The sequence below is a fragment of the Dendrobates tinctorius genome, unplaced genomic scaffold (assembly GCF_039654945.1).
Source record: "Dendrobates tinctorius isolate UK_male_01 unplaced genomic scaffold, ASM3965494v1 ptg000060l, whole genome shotgun sequence".
Taxonomy (NCBI): Eukaryota; Metazoa; Chordata; class Amphibia; order Anura; family Dendrobatidae; genus Dendrobates; species Dendrobates tinctorius.
Genome location: NW_027361728.1, coordinates 37,023,179 through 37,040,000, shown reverse-complemented (window position 1 = coordinate 37,040,000; position 16,822 = coordinate 37,023,179). Strand labels below are relative to the sequence as shown.

Genomic DNA, 16,822 nt, shown 5'->3' with positions numbered 1-16,822 from the left:
TGGAACTTCAGGAGATACAACAATTATATACCGCTTATGTTATTTTATTACTTGCTTGTCTCCTGGAAGATCAACAAGCCCTTTATTAGGCTCCTTGACCAGAATCCCTTTTAAAATGATTTAGAGCATACATTTATAATTAGTGGCTATTGCTCCGTTTTTCAAAGTTATATGAACTATCATTCATCTAAAAGAATATGTAATGCTATATCCACCTAGCAGAAGAAATATATATTTAGACAAAATTTCAGACACAACAGAATTAGGTTACTTAAAGGCTTGGCCTCTAATCGCTTCGAGAAAAAAAATTAATCAGTAAACTTGTTTTTCGATTACTGGATTGGATAAACATGCTGGAGATCATCCGATGAACAAGCAGAGAACTCGCTAGCCTCATGGTTCTCGGCAGCACATTGACTTATGTACACAGCTGATGCGCTGCCAATAACAATGTTAATCTATGCACACAGACTAATTATTGTGTGGGAATACAATTATGACTGACTGTTGATTAAATGGCCAGTCGGCTTACAGATAGACCATCATTTTATGAACAGATGTTCATTAGTCCTCAAAATGTGCATGAACTCACAAGAAGACGACTCAATGTGCATTTGCACAATTAATAGGCAATTTGTATTTTTCATCATTACTTTTTATTACTCAACACCTACAGTGCTATTGGTCAATCCAAAAGTTCAATAAACACGAATATTTAACAAGGACTTTGTTTGAACAGTCATCTTGTGCTGAAGCTCAGTGCGTCATGGCGGGAGCCATAATTTAAATACATCTTCCTACCTGCTTGCTTTCCCTCACTCTTTATCCTCCATTTCAGACCTTAGCCGCTTAACGACCAGAGGTATTTTTGGTTTAGCATTTTCATTTTTTGCTCCCTTTCTTCCCAGAGCCATAACTTTACTTTTTGATCAATATGGCCATGTGAGGGCTTGTTTTTGCGGAACGAGTTGTTCTTTTGAACTACACCATTGGTTTTATCATGTCCTGTACTCAAAAATGGTGAAAAAAATCCAAGTGCGGTGAAATTGCAAAAAAAAAAAAAAGTGCAATTCCAGAGTTTTTTTTTTACCATGCTCACTAAATGCTAAAACTGTCCCCTGCCATTATGATTCTCCAGGTCATTATGAGTTCATAGACACCAAACATGTCTAGGTTCTTTATCTAAGTGGTGAAAAAATGTCAAAGTTTTAAACAAAAAATAGAAAAAAATAGCGCACCATTTTCAGATACCGTTCAGTCCCCATTTTTCGTGATCTCGGGTTGGGTGAGGGCTTATGTTTTGCGCACCTAGATAACGTTTTTATTAATACCATTTTGGTGCAGATACAATCTTTTGATCACCCGTTATTGCATTTTATTGCAATGTAGCGGCAAACAAAAAAACATAATTTTGGCATTTTGACTTCTCTTATTACGCTGTTTAGCGATCCGGTTAATTTTTTTATATTGATAGATCGGATGATTGTGAACGCAGCAATACCAAATATGCATTTTTTTTTTATATTGCTTTATTTTGAATGGGGCTAAAGGGGGGTGATTTGATTTTTTATATTTTTTTTAACTTTTTTTTTTAAAACTTTTTACATGCTTTAATAGTCTCCATGGGAGACTAAAAGCCGCAGTTGTCCGATCGGCTCTGCTACATACAGGCAATTATCAGATCACCTGTACGTAGCAGAATTACTCACTTGCTATGAGCGCCGACCACCGGGCGGGCACTCATAGCAATCCGGCAGTGGCAACCATAGATGTCCGCAGGAAACCTCTGGTTGTCATGCCAACCCATTGGTGACCCACGATCATGTGAGTTAACTGCCATTGTCAAGAGTTTGACAGCGACATTTAACGGGTTAACAGCCACGGGTGGATCACGATTCCATCTGCGGCTGTTGCGGGCACATGTCAGCTGTATAGATCAGCTGACGTGCCCGGAAAGGTGTGGGCTGCACCAAACAGGGGGGAGTCCCAAATCGGAGAACATTTACGCCCGAGGTCAGAAAGGGGTTAACTAACTTTAGGGCTATGGCTTTTTCACCATCATTAGAAAAAGGTCAAGAACTGTGCAAATTTCACAGCTTTATAAAAACCCAGCCTCCTATAATCTTGTGCCAAAAACCAACACCAATGTGTTCTTCTAAGCAGCTGCCTAGCACTCTAGAAATGGTGGAGGCCCACAAAGCAAAAGGCTATGAAAAGATAGCAAACAGTTTTCAAGCTGCCCTTTACTCAGTTTGAAATGCAATTAAGAAATGGCAGTTAACAGGAACAGTGGAGATCATTATAAGGTGTGGAAGACCAAGCAAAATTCATAAACAAATAAGGCCTCAAACTTTGCTGGATATAGTGATGTGTTCAGATGTTGACATTTTATTGGCAAAAATAACATTTTTCATGCCTGTCATTCTACTTTGCATTAATTCCTGAAAAGCACTTGAAGGGTTAATAAACTACCCGACAGCAGTTTTGAATACGTTAAGGCTATGTGCACACGCAGTTTTTTTGGTGTGCGGATTTTGGAGAGAAAACCGCAGGTAAATCTGCAGGACTTTTGCCCTGCGGTTTTACACCTCATAATGGATGAGGTATAAAACTGCAGCGTTTCTGCACCAAACAATTGACATGCTGCGGATTGTAAACTGCGGAAAAATCCGCAGCATGTGCACAGCGTTTTTTAATTTCCATAGGAAATAAAGGTACTGTACAATGCAGCAGAATCTGCTGCGGACCCGCAGCTGCAGAAACGCTGCAGAACCGCAGCAGAATCCGTACAGTGTGCACATACCCTTAGGGGCACCACTTTTGATGGTTACCAATATATAGGACCACTCAGTCAATTTAAAACTTGATAGGCTCCTAAAAAAATAAAGTTTTGTAAATGTTCATGAAAAAAAAAAAAATTACCAATTTTAGCTTTTTTTTTTTTTTTTTAAACCCGCTAATATCCTAACAAAATCAAACATTTTACATCTATAGAGATCCCACGGCCACTGTGCTTCAATTTAAAGGGAATCTGTCAGCAATTTTGGCCAATAAAAGATACAGCCACTGCCTTTCTGGGCTGATATACAGCATTCTACAATGCTGTGGGATAAGCCCCCGATCCGACCTGAAAGATAAGAAAATTAAGATTTCTTATACTCACACGGGGGGCTCTCCGGTCCGATGGGTGTCGCATGTCTGGGTCCGGTGCCTCCCATCTTTTGCGATGCCACCCTCCAAGCTTGTTTCATCGTGCTCCTGCGCAGGTGTACTTATCTTCCCTGTGGAGGGCAGAGTAAAGTACTGCAGTGCGCAGGCGCTGGGTCTCTCTGACCTTTCCCAGCGCCTGCACTCTTCAGTACTTTGGTTTGACCTCAACAGGGAAGAGAAGTACACCTGCGCAGGAGCGCAATGCTGGTGAGCGATGAAGCAACAGGAGGGCGGCATCGCAAGAAGATGGCAGACGCCGGACCTGGACCTGTGACACCCATCGGACTGGACCACACTGGACCTCCCTCCCCCCGGGTGAGTATAAGAAAACTTATTTTTCTTATCTTGTAGGTCGGACTGGGGGCTTATCTACAGCATTATAGAATGATGTAGATAAGTCCTGAAAAGCAGTGGCCATATCTTATATCGGCCAAAACTGCTGACAGGTTCCTTTTAATGCTGCATAAACTCATCATTGGGTTTACAAGCCATAGTATGTCAATTTCTGTAGTGGAGCCTAGTTTCTGTGGTGTCTTTTGACCAATAGAATATTACGTGTGGTAAATCTGCATGTACTAACCAACAAGTACAGTAATTAGAAAGCAGCGAAAATATGCTGCGTCCAAAACGGATCGTGGCCATGTAGCCATATTGTCACAAAGTGATACGTCACATTTGAAAAATTTAGCTTGGTCACCAAGGGGTTAATAATTTCAACCCATAGCTATACCCCACTTCCACATTGCTAGTGTCTGAGTTGACATGGAGGTCTGTGACCATTACTGATCCAGCCACAGGCCAGTGCATGTGGTCTGTGAAGAGTCGGTCTCATCTCATCTGTCCATTAAACCTTCGAGAAAGCTTTCTTTCTTCAGATGTTTCTTGATCCAGCCTTCACATTTCAGTGTCTATGTCTTGTTTTGTGGTGGTCACGTTTCAGCCCTCCTTATCTTGACCATGCCTCTGAGCACTGAATAATTGTTGACTTTTCATAGTTGGGTAAATCGCTTTTTTGGGGGCCGCAATTATCTCATTACACAAATACCCATCACCTGCTTCATCCAATAAGCATTCATGTTTATACAGCTTGGAGTTAGAAAATCTACCTAAAAATGATATGCGTTTTTCGTTTTCCATTGACTTTAAAAAAGGTACTGCACAAAGCAGCAGAATCAAATCCACTGCGAATCCACAACGTGTGCACTAGGGTGACCGGATCTCATATGGGGGGGAAAAAAATGTCAGAAACTTGTTCGTCTGGACCCCACAAAACGATTCCCCTTTCCAGATATTGAGATAGCCAAAATTTGAGCTCGATCAAACGACGTTAACCCGTGCCGCTCGTCGCTCAAAGTTTGAAAAAATCCAAATTGAGGTATTTTAAGATTTAGGTATTTTGCATAGTCTGTTAGACTATAAAGAATGTGACAACAACATTGCAGAAATAGCCCTGACCAAATTTTCGAACCATTTGTGGTATTTGAATGCAGAGTTGGTGGGATTATCGTTTTTTGATCCCACCATTACAGACAATAAAAAGTTGTTAATGGCTAATAAATTGCTCAGTAGCACAGATGAACCATCAGAGCACGCTAACCTACATGAGTTGATAATTTTACATAGTTATCTAATCTATTCTAGAGCTTTTGTTAAAGTAGTTTTTGAAACGTCAGAATATAATGCTCGGCATTTGCTTACAACTTGCAGGACATATTGCTTTTGTTCTTCATCTTTTGTCAGAAGGTCGTTAAAGTCGGTTACTTCCTACCTCTTTTAATTTTTCTTTCCTAACTTTTGGATTTACAACCCTAGCGTGCTCTGATGGTTCATCTGTGCTACTGAGCAATTTATTAGCCATTAACAACTTTTCATTGTCTGTAATGGTGGGATCAAAAAACGATAATCCCACCAACTCTGCAATCAAATACCACAAATGGTTCGAAAATTTGGTCAGGGCTATTTCTGCAATGTTGTTGTCACATTCTTTATAGTCTAACAGACTATGCAAAATACCTAAATCTTAAAATACCTCAATTTGGATTTTTTCAAACTTTGAGCGATGAGCGGCACGGGTTAACGTCGTTTGATCGAGCTCAAATTTTGGCTCTCTCAATATCTGGAAAGGGGAATCGTTTTGTGGGGTCCAGACGGACAAAATTCCGACATCGATTTTTTGCGGTCACCCTAGTGTGCACACACCCTAATAGTACCAGGTGAGGAAAAGGAAGGTGGACAGGGAACAAGCAGATTTGCCAATTAACAAAACCACCGGACATTCAGCTTCTGAGAAGATCTTGTAGAGAATTGGATCGATAAGAGAATATAACTGTTACAAAAGGCAAGCATGTAACCTTTGTACTGAACACACAAAAGACAGAAAATCCTTATGAAAGAGATAAAGAAAAACGATTGAGCTCTGCCCTGGGTGAGCATGACACATAGCATGTAACGACTACTGAACAACTGTAAAAATGCCATCTATCATCATCACAAACATGGAGAGCAATACACTGCAGTGAGATACTTTTATATTTAGCATTGAAATTTGATGGCGACATTACTGTTTATCTGATGAATGTAGTAGATGGGAAACAAAAACCTTTATGTTTAAAAATATTTTACCCTTAGGCCTCTTTCACACTTGAGTTTTTTGCATCAGTTCAAATCCGCCAAAAAGTCAGACTAGCGGATCCGTTCTCAACTGATGTGAACGGATGGCACTGGATCCGTTTTCAGACGGATCCTAAAAATGAGGAAATCTAAATAATGAACGAGAGAGAGAGAGAGAGACAGAGAATTTTTTTTTTCTCCGGCACCCAGAAAGAATTTCTGGTTGAATGAGTGTCTGGAGGATCCGCCAGAGAAAAAAACGTTGCAAGCTCCGTTTTGAAATCTTGGAGGATGGTGACGGACAGCAACTTTTGACAGATCCTCAAAAAAAAAACGGATGCAACGGACAGCAATCCGTCACAATCCGCCATTAATGGAAGTCAATGGGGAAAAAAACAGATCCTCAAAAGAAAATTGCGGATCCGTTTTTTTCAAAACCTGGCGGATTGTGACTGATTGTAAAAAACTGAAGTGTGAAAGAGGCCTTAATGACAGTGTTTTCTGTTTGGTACCTCCACTTCTCCCACCACCTTATTCCAAGAGCCATAACTTTATTTTTACATTGATAAATCCATTTGAGAACTTATTGGGAGAAGTTGCATGACAAAACTACAGTCAAATGCACTGGAAGACAGGTGGGTGATGTCAATGAGATGCCATCCACCTGTTTCTTGCACAGTGAGCTGACGTTTTTATTGATAATTATACCATTACTAGATGGTGGACCGATCCTAACGCATCGGGTATTCTATAATATGTATGTAGTTTATTTAAAGGGAATCTGTCACCCCATTTTTACCCCATAAGCTGGGGCCACCGCAATCAGGGGCTTATCTACAGCATTCTGTAATGCTGTAGATAAGCCCCTGATGAAACCTGAAAAATAAGAAAAACACGTTAGATTATACTCACCAGGGGGGTGGGGGTGGCGGTCCGGTGCCTCTCATCTTCATACGATGACGTTCTCCTTGCTTCTCCCTCGGCTCCTGCGCACCCATACTCTATCTGCCTATTGACAGCAGAGTAAGGTACTGCAGTGCGCAGGCGCCGGGAATGGTTAGAGGTCCGGCGCCTGCGCACTGCAGTACTCTGCCCTCAACAGGGCCAATAAAGTACGCGTGCGCAGTAGCTGAGGGAGAAGCAAGGAGGAGGACGACATCGTATGAAGATCACAAAACAATCACTGACCTCAGGGAGACCAGTCAAAGAAAACACTGCGGCAGCCGGCAAAGGCGCTCAATCACAGTGAAATCCTAGGTGCATTGCTCCCTGGGAAATACGAATATGCAAATAAAGTCCGTGGAGCCCCATTTAAGAGTCTCAAACACGGGACTAGCCAGATCTACCTCCAGGGAAGGACCCAGCCAAGGGGTGGCTCCTTTCGGAAACCACCATTATCACCATATTAAGTGGCCCTTTAAGTCGCTATTAAGCGACTAATCAGCGATGCGGGATTCCCGTTACAAACAGACAGACCGAATTAGACAATTATATAGTAGATGGGGTCATTTTTTTTTTAGGGAGGTGAGGCAACCAAAAAATAAAACAACAATTCTGGGGTTTTGATTTTTTTTTTTTTTTCCTCTTTAGGTCATCTACTGTACAGATAGAGATTAAACTGATTTGACACAAATAGAATGGAGACAATATTTTAAAATTCGCAGGCGTTGGTGAATTCCAACAATTTGAGATGCGATTTGCGAGAATTACAAAAAAAAAAAAAAAACAACGACAGCCGCATTTTTACACATTGAAGATTGCGTTAGTCTCCGAAAGCTGACAGGACCCCAGAAGCGATCGCGTGGGTTTTCCCATAAGGCAGTGCAGCAGTCATATCACAAGGTATAGTGCAGCCAATCAGGAGGGACTATCTTAGCATATATAAGAGCCTAGGCAATGAATTCAGCAGCAATTTTAGGGTAATTTCAGGCAAGTGAAAGTAAGTCCAAGCTCATAGCTCAGCAATAGAGGGGAAGAGAACGTCTGAAAACATTAGACAAATACACCAGACAATAAGAGGTTGTATAACTGCAGCAACGAAGCAGATGACAGTAGTAGTCTGTGAATACTACAGAGGTTTAACTGATGGGGAAGGATGGTGAAGAGACAGCAGAGGTGCCAATAGCAGAGCCGGACTGATAAGACATATGGTGTAGCTGGCATTAAGCCTGCTGCATTTCAATTACACATTTTTTTTACATTATTAATGTAATATGAAGCAGAAGCCAGGCAGCGTAAAATTTTTCACAGAAAAAAAAATATGTCACGTGTGGGAGGGTGCACTAGCTTGTCACAAACAACTGCAGAAGATTTTACATTTTTCGTGCAATTGTTTGAGAAGGAAAAAATATTTTTAAAAAAATGTAAAAGAAAATTTCTAAAATTTAGACATTTCACCTTACAAAACGTGCAGGTCACAAATAATTGTAAAACAGATATGCAAATAAACATCAGTACACACCATACTAACACAGCACCCTGTTGCAGGGGATGGCCTTTTGGGTGTGTGCCTACATAGCATTTCTTATTGGCATTTTTAGGAAAGGGTTTAATTTTGTAAAAGAAAAAAAAAGTTTTCTTCTAAAGCGGTAAAATGCATGTCTGTTTTTGCACACTTGATTTACTAGTACAATATGACAACTGTACATGCCACACCTATAGTAAGACCTGCTGTCACATTATGCTTTCTTTACATCTACCTACCATGCTCATAGGGGCTGATGGGAGCAGATGCGTGCGCACACTGGTGATCACGATATTTAAACGCTGATAATGATTCACACCAGCATTTAAATGGTTAAACTGCAGCTATTGGAGCGCTTGTCACTGCTGATACAAGGAGATGCTCGCTCCATACACTGGCACCGGACAAGTGATGTTACTACATAATGTATCTGAGGAAAAAGAAAAACACCATTTCTCATCATTATATGACTTGCAACCTGCATGTTTCATTAGTGTTCACCACTGCAGACTAATTTTCCTCTGTCTTTGATCTAGTGGGTTCTAACTGCTACAATGTCTTCCACTGCATATACCAAGAAACAAGGGATTTGTGAACTCCTGAGTCTATGTAGCACACATTTAGAAGCAGCAGCATGGACCAAATTATACAACAGTACTGAGCAGTGTAGCTGTGAATACAGCAAAGGGGCGATATAGTAATCTGCAGCATAATGTGTGCGCGGCTCTCTTTACCTGTTCTTCAATTATCTTCCTTCCTTCCCCAACAATAGATTTTAATAGGAAATGTAAAGTGCTGCGGAATATGTCGGCGCTATAGAAATAAAATTTATTATTATTAATAGGCAGCTGGGATCTGATCCCTCAGAAGTGTCAGTATATTTTCCTTTGATTAATTAGGATTTTAGCTGTTTACCCAAAGAACTTAGATGGTGAAGGAAAATATGTCTGATAAGTAAAGAAAGAAGATTATTTCTGGGATAAGATATATTCCAAAGCTTCGTGTATTTGCTTGTACTATTGATGTATGCCAAGTTTTTTTTTGAAAATGAGAGTGAGCAGTTAAAAATCGGAGACTTGAAAAGCCTCACTGTATTTTTCAAAGGTGGCCCTACACATGAGATAGCTGTCGGCCGGAAGCTCTCTCCTGACTGACCCATATACAGGAACGATAAGCTGAGATGAATAAAAGGACTGTCCGCTGAAATTCAACAGGTTGGATCCTTAACTCCCACAACAGAAGAGTTGGGAGGATGCCATACACCTTGTTTGCTCAGAAAAACCTGCCAAAGATCATCATGTTCAGCCGAACTGACTACGGTACTGTACATAGGGGTCTTTATGCTCAACAGCCATGGGCTCCTCCATCGGGATCACGCCGAATCCGCTCTACTGTATGCACAAGAGAAAACTGCAAAGCGACCCGCACTGTTCATGTATTACATTGTTGACTTATAAAGCTGTAGGAGCCAAAAAAAGGCAAATACAGTATATAGTTAGAATAATATTTCCCTAACAAAATAGTATCGATCAATTGATAGTCAAATGTGCCGTTTCCAAGATGGCCAAAGAAACTACATCATATCTCCAAATTATACTACTATATAAGGAGTAAATCTCTACAGGGACAGAAAAAGTCAACACAATGACCAAATATTACCACCACATAATGTAGTGACAATATAACGGCAGAACATCACCAACATAGTTACCCTTACTAAATAAGGCCTATATATACAGCGACCAATTATTCCAACCATACACCGCACATGTGAATACATTACTATTACAAAGTCTGGGCTTTATAGAATCAATATCTGTATGTGCAAAGAAGAGTGAAACACTGATCAGGCAGCAAAAACCACACCTAAATGCAATGACTCACAGTTGATGTCTTCTCTGTGTAGTCCTTTGCTTTTCTATGAAGCCCTGAACAGCTTGAAATTGTCTTTTAGCTAAACTCCATTGCATTTGTTGCCTAGACATCTTTTGTTTCTCTTGTTTTGTATTCCAAGTGGAGTTCAGTCACCTATGCCCCAATGAAGCCAGTCATAGTGCCCCTTTATGATCTCCATAGAATGCTGCCCTGGTGACCGCCACAGATGCCCATATGAGCCAGCGTACACCACCATCTTTCTTTTGACGATCACTGCTGCTTTCTTGCAAGCGAGTGTCATAACTGTTTTTTGTTCTTTGTTTTTCATGAATAAAATTTAAATTTTCATTGTTTTCTGCTTACATTTTACAAAAATGATAAAATGAAAACAGATATCTGCAATACTACTTGTCTACAAACAAACATGCACAGATACAAACCTAAGGGTATGTTTCCATATTCCGGATTGTCAGTGCTTTGGACGCAGCGGATACCACCCCGCCCAAAGCGCTGTCCCCTTTTGTACGCACGGTAATTCCGCATGTGGAATCACCGCATCCCATACATTGGACGGTGATATTTATCTTGCGGAGACTCAGCGTCATGCTGCGGGCTATAAAGACCCGCCGCACGTGCATATACGCAGGGAAGCCACCTGCATCTTAGTACGCATAGTGGAGATGGGATTTCATAAAATCCCCTTCATTATGCTATAACATATGGACGCTGCAGCTGTACACAGCCTCCAATCCGCAGCCAATCCTGACTGTGGAAACATACCGTAAGGGGTATGTGCACACGATCAGGAATGGCTCACTATTTGCTCAGGATTTGACGCAGGTGAAATCTGCATCTGAGGTCACTGGCAGATCACCTGCGTTTTTGATGCATGTTTTTACATGCGTTTTTGATGCGTCTTTTCATTGCATGCATTTTTTGGTCCCTTGAAATAAAGCTAACTGGAAGTTGGCTTCTGGGAAGAAGAAAAAAGTGATTTTCTATTTGCAGATATATTGGGGTATGTTAACATGGTCAGTAAACGCTGCAGGTTGGATGCTGCGTACCTCCACAGCGTCAAACCTGCAGCGGCTAGATGTCACAGCAAGTTGTTCAAGAAATCCCATGTCCACTATGCATTATGCATGCACGGACGCCTCCGGCTTCCCTGCGGACACACACGCGGCACATCTTTCCAGACCGCAGCATGTCTATTTATGTAGCAGAGACGCTCCATCTCCGCTGCGTGAATTATCCATTCACTATCATTAGATGCGGTAAAACCGCATTATCTTTATAGTCACATGCATAAAGTGCAGGAACGCAGCTTACTACGAGCATGTGTACTAATTTAAATAAAGGTGTACCTTGTTTCAGCAAGAAGTAAACCTACACTGCAGTTCTCACAATGAGCTGAGATAATCGCGAGATCTTCCGTGCATTAAACCGTAGGGGACCGAGCTATCTCCGATCATCATTTTCAAGTTCTGCTGTGTTCTGGATATCAGGCTAGTGGTGGCATAATGTCACCATTCAGCCAAAGGCATCTAGACGTAGCAGAGCTGGACTCGTCGTCGGACAGTATGCATATCTACATGGCGGACAGGTAAGGATATTGTTGCTTTTTTATTTTAATTCTCTTCCAGGAGACCAGGGCGTCGGTGGAATTAGGCGATGCAGTAAGTATGGTTTAATTAACCCCTTAGTGACCGCTGACGGGATAGTACGTCAGCGGTCATCATCCAGTGCGCTGTATCAGACAGAAAGCTGCCGGTGAGGAAGAGGCTGCCGGGATGTGCTGCGGGGAACTTGCCGAGAAGTAAGTGGTGCTGTATGTCGTCTGTGTGCATGCATGTGTGTATGTGGTGCTTTGTGTGTGAGTGTGAGAGAGGTGCAGTGCTGTGTGTGTTGGCAATGATGGGGTGGTGTGGAAGGACAGTGATGGTGGTTGGGGAGTCAATGATGGAGTTAATAAAATGGACAATGAAGGGGATGATGGGGAGGCAATGATGGAGGTGATGAAATGGGCAATGATGGTGGTGGGGCAGGCAATGATGGAGGTGTTGACATGGGCAATGATGGAGGTGGTGGGGGAGAAAGCAATGATGTTGTGGTGTAAAGGACAATGATGGTGGTGGGGAGAAGGCAATGATTGAGGTGGTGGATTGGGCAATGATGGGGGTGAATGATAGGGGTGGTGAGGGAGAAGGCAATGATGGAGGTGGTGATGAGAACAATGATGGGGTGGAGGGGGAGAACAATGATGGAGGTGGAGAGGGGCTGCAATATACCCTATGAGGGGGGCTGCATTATACTTTATGAGGGGGCTACATTATATTCTGTGGGGGGGACTGCATTTTTCTCTCAGGGGACATTATATTCTGGGGGCAACAGTATACTCTATGGTGGGGCTGCATTATATTCTGTGGTGAGGCTGCATTATACTATATGAGGGGGGCTGCATTATATTCTTTGGTGGGTACTACATTATACCTTATGAGGGGGTTGCATTATATTTTGTGGGGTGCTGCATTATATTCTATGAGGTGTGCATTATATTCTATGAGAGGGGGCTTCATTATATTCTATGAGGGGGCTACCCCAACCCCTGCTACATAATTAAGACCTGTACTACCTTATATTATACCCCGATATTAGCGTATTTTACCACACAATTGGTGGTCTTGTATTTATTTCTGTGTAGCTACATTGTGGGCCCCAAGAATGATTTTCTCTGGTGGGCCCAAGGTGCTCCAGTCTGAAGCTGCCTATATGTAGCAGAGCCGATCAAGTATGGGATGCACCTAGCCTCCCATGGAGGTTATTGAAGCATGCCAAAAGGAAAAAAAAAAAGTTTAAAAATTTAAAAAAATTAGAAAAAAAAAATAGTTTAAAATCACCCCCCTTTCGCCCCTCAAAATAAAACAATTAAGAAAAACAATCATACTTACACATATTTGGTATCGCCGCGTTCAGAATCACCCGATCAATAATAAAAAAAAAGGATTAACCTGATCGCTAAACGACGTAGCAAGAAAAAAATCAAAACGCCAGAATTACGTTTTTCTTTGTTGCCGCGACATTGCATTAAAATGCAACGGGTGATCAAAAGAACGTATCTGCACAAATGTGGTATCATTAAAAACGTCAGCTCGACACGCAAAAAAATAAGCCCTCATCCGACCCAAGATCACGAAAAATGGAGACGCTACTGGGTTTTGTTTTTTGTTTTTTTCAGCAAAATTTGGAAAAAATTTTCACCACTTCAATAAGAGAACCTAGACATGTTTGGTGTCTAAGAACTCGTAATGACCTGGAGAATCATAATGGCAGTTCAGTTTTAGCATTTAGTGAACCTAGCAAAAAAGCCAAACAAAAAACATGCGTGGGATTGCACTTTTTTTGCAATTTCACAGCACTTGGAATATTGTTCCCGTTTTCGAGTACACTACATGGTAAAACCAATGGTGTCGTTCAAAAGTACAACTCGTCCCACAAAAAATAAGCCCTCACATCGCCATATTGATGGAAAAATAAAAAAGTTATGGCTCTGGGAAGAAGGGGAGAAAAAAACGAATACGCAAAACGAAAAAAGCTCCGTCATTAAGGGGTTAAGATCTATTAAAGGAGTCTGTCATTATTTCAATTGAAAGACTTTATTCTGGCTGTGTCTTTATTTATCATGTAACTATAGGATTAGTAATGGATAGGTGTCTTATAGACATCTCTCCATTACTAAGCCGTGGGCTTGATGTCACCTGACAATACAAAGGTGACATCAACCCCACAAATATTACCCCACTTGCCACCGCTACAGAGAAAGTGGGAAGAGCCGGGTAAAGTGCCACAATTGGTGCATCTTTGGATGTGCCAATTGTGGGGCAGCTGCGGGCTGCTATTTTCAGGCCGGTAAGGGCCAAAATCCATGGGCCTCGCCAGCCTGAGAATACCAGGCCGCAGCTGTCTGCCTTTTCATTGGCAGGTTAACAAAAATAGGGGGACTCCACGCAATTTTTTTTTTGGAGGGGATCCCACTATTTTTGCTAACCATCCAAGGTAAGCAGACTGCTGCGGGGCCTGGTATTATAAGGATGGTAAGGTTCATGGATAGTGGATCCTTACCAGCCTGATATACCAGTCCCAGTAGTCTGCTTTACTCTGGCTGGTTAACAAATGTAACGGGGCACCACGCCATTTTTTTTTTTTTATTAATTAAAAAGGAGGGGACCTCTCTCTGTGCTTTCCTCCACTTCTTGTGTCATGTACGTCTGGCTGTGTCACAATATTCACCATTATTTAAATTAGTACATATGCATAGTAAGCTGTGTTCCCGCACTTAATATGCATGCGACTACGAAGATAATGCGGTTATACCGCATCTAATTAAAGTGTATGGGTAATTTACACAACGGAGACTGAGCGTCTCTGCAGGTGAGCTGCGGGCATCAGTGCACGCATAATGAGCATGGTATTTATTGAAATCCCTTCCACTATGCTGCAACAACTGGACGTTGCGAATGTAAGCATCATCCAATCCGCAGTGTTTACTGACCCTGGTAACATACCCCAAAATATCTGCAAACAGGAAAACACTTTTTTTTCTTCCAGAAGCCAACTTTAAAATTAGCTTTATTTCATGTGAAAAAAGAAGTGCATCAAAAATGCATACTGAAAACAGGTGACCTGCCAGTGACCTCAGATGCAGGTTTGGTGCAGATTTCACCTGTGTCAACTCATGAGCAAATACTGAGCCATCCCTGATCGCGTGCACATACCTTCCGCTACTTTTCACTTGACCACTTTGAACAAATTAGTCGCCCATACAGGACGACCGATACTCTCAGCTGCTAATTAAAGAAGCTACAAAACTGACATATGGAAGCACGGCCTCCTTCTAGGGAGGTGTCAGGTGGTCATACAATGTTTATTCTAATCAGTTGCTATAATATTCACATCAAACGTATTTTAACAATGTTATCTTTAGGCTTAAAAAATATTAACAGAATATTGATACCTTCAGACTCCGTACAATGCACAGCCTGAGGACACTTGGCACAGCCGATCAATTTATCAATAACATGACAAACGTGGTGCTACATAAAAATCAATCTTGGCACTTGTAATGTCAAAGTAAGGAAAGAAAAAGCTTATCATACATTCCTGAACAACAAAATTGAGAGATATAGTTGTGTGAAAAAGTGTTTGCCCCCTTCCCGATTTCTTAGGCCTGTTTCACACTTCAGTTGATGGCGGACAGTTGACATCCGCCAAAAACGAAAATTAACAGATCCGCCTCCGTTGTGACATACGGATGTCAGCGGACGCTAATATGGACGGATCCGCCGAAGATGAAAAATTTAAAGCGACCGCGGTCTGGAAGGAGGGAGAGAGAGAGAGAGATTTTTCGACGCTCCCAGAACGGCCTTTCAGGGTTAAAATGCTTTCCGGAGTAAAGCTTCCGGGCATGCGACGGACCGTCAAGGAAAAAAAAGTTGCAGGGTCCTTCTCATCCGTCCGGGAGACACTAAAATCTTGACGGATCCGTCAAAAAAACGGGTGGGACGGACGACCGTCAGTCAAGATCCGCTACTAATGTAAGTCTATGGGGGAAAAAACGGATCCGCCCCTTTTTTTGGCGGATCCGTTTTTTCTAAAATTGGCGGATTTTGACGTAAAAAAACGGAAGTGTGAAACAGGCCTTAGGGTATGTATCCACGTTCAGTATTTGCTGCGGATTGGCCGCTGCATACAGCTGCAGTATCCATTCCACAGCGGCCAGATGTTACAGCATAGTGGAGGGGACCTGCATAACCGGACATGCGGCGCATCTTTATAGACCGCAGCATACCTATTTATCTTGCGGAGAAGCTCCGTCTCCGCAAGATAAATATCTACAGTCTATGTATAGGATGCGGTTATACCGAATGGAGTTCAATGAACACATGTGGAATCACTGCTCGTACAAACCAGTCAGGGCTTTGGACGGAGCGGGCATGTGCTGGGTCCAAAGCGCTGCCGTTTCTTGAACGTGGAAACATACCCTTATTCTTTTGTATGTTTGTCACACTTAAATGTTTCAGATCACCAAACAAACTTAAATATTACACAAAAATACACAAGTAAACACAACATGCAGTTTTTATATGAAGGTCTGTATTAAGGGAAAAAGAAACCCAAATCTACAGGGCCCTGTGTAAAGTGTTTGCCCCCCCTTCCCCCCTAAAACGTAAGTTAACTGTGGGTTATCACACATCTGGGAAGCGGAGTTCAAACTTCCTAGCCACACGCAGGCCTGATTACTGCTATACCTGTTCTCAATTATGAAATCAGTTAAATAGGACCTGCCTGACAATGTGAAATAGCCACAAAGAACCTCAAAAGCTAGACATCATGCCGTGATCCAAAGAAATTCTGGAAAAAATGAGAAAAAGTAATTGAGAGCTATCAGTCTGGAAAAGGTTATAAAGTCATTTCTAAAGCTTTAGGACTCCAGCAAACCACAGTGAGAGCCATTATTCACAAATGGTTAAAACATGAAACCGTGGTGAACCTTTCCATGAGTGACTGGTCTACCAAAATTACCCCATGAGTGCAACGACAACTCATCCAAGAGGTCACAAAAGACCCCACAAGAACATGCAGAGAACTGCAGGCCTCACTTTAGGT

General features: G+C 41.9%; 1 protein-coding gene across 6 annotated transcripts in view; it reads right to left on the bottom strand.

The window, feature by feature from the left end:
- PLD1 (phospholipase D1) overlaps positions 1-16,822 on the bottom strand; it is a 358,284-nt gene that overhangs the window by 141,190 nt on the left and 200,272 nt on the right. The window contains exon 1 of one of the 6 annotated variants that reach the window (XM_073578847.1): positions 8,524-8,667. The exons of the other annotated variants lie outside the window; for them this stretch is intronic. The gene's annotated coding sequence lies outside the window, so the exon portion shown is untranslated. Of the gene's footprint in view, positions 1-8,523; positions 8,668-16,822 lie in introns of those variants that run through there. 6 annotated transcript variants of the gene reach the window in all.